Source organism: Polypterus senegalus, chromosome 4 (assembly GCF_016835505.1).
Source record: "Polypterus senegalus isolate Bchr_013 chromosome 4, ASM1683550v1, whole genome shotgun sequence".
Lineage (NCBI taxonomy): Eukaryota > Metazoa > Chordata > Cladistia > Polypteriformes > Polypteridae > Polypterus > Polypterus senegalus.
The window spans coordinates 56795298-56800259 of record NC_053157.1 but is presented as its reverse complement, the minus strand read 5'-3'; the positions used below and the strand labels follow the sequence as shown (position 1 = coordinate 56800259).

General features: G+C 38.4%; 1 long non-coding RNA gene across 1 annotated transcript; it reads right to left on the bottom strand.

The window, feature by feature from the left end:
- Nucleotides 1-1722: 1722 nt before the first annotated feature.
- Nucleotides 1723-4229, bottom strand: LOC120527361. Its single transcript, XR_005633322.1, has 3 exons — nt 3292-4229; nt 2984-3162; nt 1723-1816 (listed from the first exon to the last, which is right to left on the bottom strand). It is a non-coding gene; the product is annotated as an uncharacterized LOC120527361 (long non-coding RNA).
- Nucleotides 4230-4962: the final 733 nt, after the last annotated feature.

The following is a 4962-nucleotide window of genomic DNA, read 5'->3' as shown; positions in this document are numbered from 1 at the left end:
TCTTCTTTATCTGTGTAACAATGCTGGGGCATTTATTTTAAATATCTAATCTATCATCCCCTGTCGGTACCCTTGTTATTTTAACTTATTAGTGGTTAATATTATGGCTATGCTGGGATCTGGACTTGTTGCCTGCCTTTCCTGACTTAAAGTAGCACCTCACTACAGCCTGACCTCTTGATATGGGAGGAAAGACACAGTCTTAACATGCACACCTAAAAATATCAATCCAAAAGCTGTGAAAAGCTAACCACTACAATATGGTGTCACCCCCTAAAAATAAATGGTCATCATCATCTTTAATCATCTGATAAAGACTGGCTCTCCATCCAGGGCTTTTGCAAGCCTTGTGATCAATGTTAACCCTAAACTAGACTTTGAAGGTTTGGTAAAAGTCATTCTTAATCATTTAAAGTAAATGGTGCCTCATCTTAATGTGCCCCTGCCTTTACTACAGAATCGGAAATGAAGTCCACAGTACACAGCACAAGACTCTTTTTTGAAAGACAGTACAAAAAACTGTAAAAATTGCCACTGTAGCTCTGCCTTTTGTATTTTCCAGTGCAGAAGTAGGAGATTCCTGCATTTGTGAAGTTCTGATAGATTCACATAGAAAACTTACTGTGAATAAACAAATAAATAAAAACTGGATGCATTATCTTGATTTGTCCTTTTTATAATGTTTATTCGTCTGTCTCTCTAAGCTCAGAATGAATGAATGAATGATTAGCCTGTGCCCTGCTTTGTGGTTCGGTAAGTATGTTCTGCATTTCTCTGAAAGTGTGAAACAAGCCCTGACGTGACAAACCATTTTTCTTTCCAGAGGTTTTTTTTTCTGCCTCCATGTGTCAACTAGCTTTGCCAGTCACTGCCTAACTTTGAAAACAAAGCAATGTAAAATATCCTAAAAACAAAAATGATACCTTTAAAATTAAACATCAATTTCAATGGTCACCATCAGAGTGTCTTATATGAAATAGGCTGAATAAAACTTTGGTCAATGTTACATTATTCTAAGCAAAAAAATGAATTCCAATCAATGAGAATATATAGATACACTTTTAGGGTAACCGTACTTACTCTTATTATCTTATTGTTGAGTTCTTTTCAGTTTATTTGCCATGCATACTACATTTTCAATGTATAAAATGTGTGCTTAGAGTTAACAGTATGTATGAGTCAATAAATAGAGGCAGAGAAGGACAATATTGAATCGGTCATAACCTGTAATCACTTAGCCTGTTTTGGATAGTGTACAGAAATCACAGGACCTTCACACAGGAAATGTGATAACATGGAAAAAGTGAAATCTTCACATAGATGGTTACCTGAGTTTAGTAGCCAAAATCAAGGCCAGGTTTTTATTTTGCACTAAACTAGTTACACTGAAAACTCAAACAATTCTCCATAGGTTTCTAAAACATTAATGAATTTAAAATGACAAAGACAGTGATTTTTCTTATAAAACTAGGGGGCTTCGCTCACCAATAATCCCCGCCCCAACCTGAGCTACATGCCAGCCTCTTCAAGGCTCTGCTGCGCTGTTGTGAAGAGGGGAGCTGAACGCACCCCAAGGAGATGCAGTCGCTCCTCTGAAACCCCCTCTTAAATGGTGATACAATGGAAATCAAATACAGTTTTTTTTTTACCTCTTCTTTGCTCGATCAGCTTCTGGCTTGCTGCTGCTGTTGTGCCACGTGATCTGCATCTCGTGTGGCGCTTCAAACATTTAAAAGCCTGTACAGCAGCTGTCCTTTTGTTTCACTTCTCCCCCATCTTCTGCTCCTGTTGGGGATCCTGCTCCTGAGGTGCATCCCTATGAAGAAGAAGATTTTCTATTCTTTTGAGAGACGGAACTGTCCCCTCTGACTACACACGGAGCTTGATTCACTCCTGAAACTTATGTTTGTGTGAAGTGTCTGAATAATATTTCTGTCTTTAAAATCTCCTGTGTATCTGTGCAACTCTATGATCCAAGCATGACAGCGTATGTGGATTTCACTTTCACCAAACAATAAATCTTTTAATTCTCGTGGATATGCCTCTTCATTGGGAAGAAACACTAGTTTTCCCTGATGGCAACACGAATTAGATGATCTACAAGTCTCCGAACTAAAAGTTTAAATCCGAAAAATATATTCAATCTCTTTTCGCTGTTCCATTATTTCGCCAAGTAATAATTTCCGTTTGCGCTAATGCAATCTTTACTATAATTTTTTGGAGACTTTCGAATTTTCGTTCTTCCATTATATGTAACCTGCTCTGCATGTGTATCGCACCAACATTATTGAATTTTTTATGGTGTTCTACTTTGTCATCTACTCTTTGTCTCGTGGGACGTGAAAGTGTCTCTGTAAGAAAGTCATGTCTCACCTCTCTGAAAAAATGTCTCTTCTCGTCCCAAGATTTTTTTATATAATAGAGAGATGTGTTTGAATTATGTTAAGAATGCCAAATGGACATAACGAATAAGATATGAAACACTAAATAAATACATGTGGTAAAGTGGAGCACTTAAAGTGTGGTGAGAACTGCTTCCTCCTATTTTCATGGACCTAGGCTCAATTTCAAACCTGGTCATAGACTATCTGAGTTTTTCTCATGGTATACTGTTTTTTGCATCCTAAATACACACATACATATTTATTTGTTAATTGCCCCACTATAAGTAAGTGTGCTGTATCATGACTCAGCCTCCTGTGCAGCAATAGTCTGTCTCTTTAGCCAATGATGAAGTGAATTCAATTTTTAGACATTGTGTGTAATTTGCCCTTTCTTCTTATTCTCATGTATGTTTTCACTAGGTACCCTACTTCAAAGACACACTTGTTATATTAATTGTTGTTCCTCAACTAGCTAAGAATGAAAAAGCTTTGGTGTATATGTAAGTGTGCTCCATGATATACAAGCAACCTGGATCCTGTCTTGCATCTGTGCCACTGTGGTTACTACTGTTTTCTCGCACTCTGGTTTGGATACCTACCCAGTTGTTGTCTCTTTGAAGTTTATTATCTCAGCATTCAGGTAGATTTTCTCCAGATAGCAACTCTAACATTAGTTCAATGTGTTTGCATGAGCATGCTCTTTCACAGACTGGTTTTAACATCCAGGATCTCTTCCACCATACAGCTAGTGCAGCAATAACAGTCTGGCTCCCCATGACTGTATGTTGGAAAAAGCACATTCAGAAATAGACCAGATGGACAAGTAAATCAAATAAACAAGCTGAAAACAAATAATGTAATTGAATTATTAATAAAACACTAAAAAAGAAATGACATACATACTCACCTCCCTTCAGAAAGCATTTGGCATAAACACCTTAGGCAAATATCAGAGTCACCTGGGCACTTGTGTTTTTGTAGGTCAGTTTTTGCAAAGCGTTGTTGATGTTGAATGGCCAAAAGTTGATAAAACAGCATTTGTCAATAGTGGGAATGCATTCTTGATTTCATTTAACTATGTGCTTTGACTGAGCTGATTTTTGTCTTTCTCCTCCTGTCCAAATTTTCTATACCTATGCACTGAGAGTCCTGATGGCAGGTGTGCTACTATTGTAGTGTTTGCCACGCTACGCTTCCGCCAGACATAGCTCGAAGCATTATGGTTGATAATGTCAATTCTCGTCTCATTAGACCATATGAGCTTCTTCTACTAGTCCTGTAAGAGCCTTCTGGCAAGTCGTTGTTGAAATATGATGCAAGTCGTCAAACGACGCAAACCAACAATGACTTTTGTTTTGACACAAACTTCTTACGGGGCCGTGAAAGAAAACAATTGACTCATCAGCTACTACTTTTCAATGTTTTAAGCACCGCACAATATCGAATGTACTACCGCACTTCAAATGTTACTATAAACTACTCGGGCTGGCAAAAAAAAGGCAAATAAATCTTCTTGAATAAAGGGATTCCCGTGTACTTACTGCAACGCTAAGACTAAAGACGCTACGGCTAAGACTAAAACCCTTCTCACAGCAACACACTACAAAGTGAAGGCAGGCGCTCTGATAAACCCCACCTCGGCCTGGGGCGACACATTCTTGAATTCCCTGAATGTTTACAGGAGAGACAGCTCGGTTATGAAAAATGTCCGGAGGGCATTAAAAGATCTGCCTGCCAAGAAGAACGCTTCGGGTGAGGAGGTGTTTGTGGTGCCGCCTTGCGCGTGAACGCGCGCTCGTGTCTGCGTTTGTACATACTGTAGGCTTCCAACAGAGGCGGCGGAGCGGAGCCCCTTCTCCCTTCCGGCTGTGTATTTCTGTGTAGACATCTCACACTTGAAGCTGCTTTTTGGAGCTCAGGCAACGCGCCGAAATGAATAACAACAGCATCAGTAGTTAAGGTGCAGACCAGTATTATAGTATAGATTGATTATCAAAAAAGCGATGGACTAATTAATTGTGTCTGACATAAACTGTTATATCCATTCATTTTCAGAATCAGATTACATTCGTAATAAGCAGTTACTAGCATGAATTTAAATGAATATCGACACTAAGACAATCTAGATCTAAAATACTTTTCAGCATATAAAGTAAGCAGTCATCACCCAATAGCAGTGGATGCTGGTCTACTACATATATCATAATCATTATTCTACAGATCACTCATTATTGTATCAAACTATATTGACAGAAGATGTAACAAGTACGGGTCGTATTGAGTTTAAAAGAACAGAATTTAAAAAATAAATATTACTTAAGTTTTACTAAAATGAAGCTTACACTTTTAATATGGCTGGAGGTATCAGTGACAATACGAAGCATCCTTGGATAAAACTGAAACAACCACAAGTACTACTTCAAATGCCTTTGCACGTGAAAATCTTTATTTATAGCAAAGTTGGCTAACGTAAAAATAAAAAGCCGGTCTAACCATCTCCCTCAATGAACCGCAATCTCATTCAGGTTTGACTTCGAAGTGTGAACCCTCCCATGTTCTTCAGAAATACCGACGATGC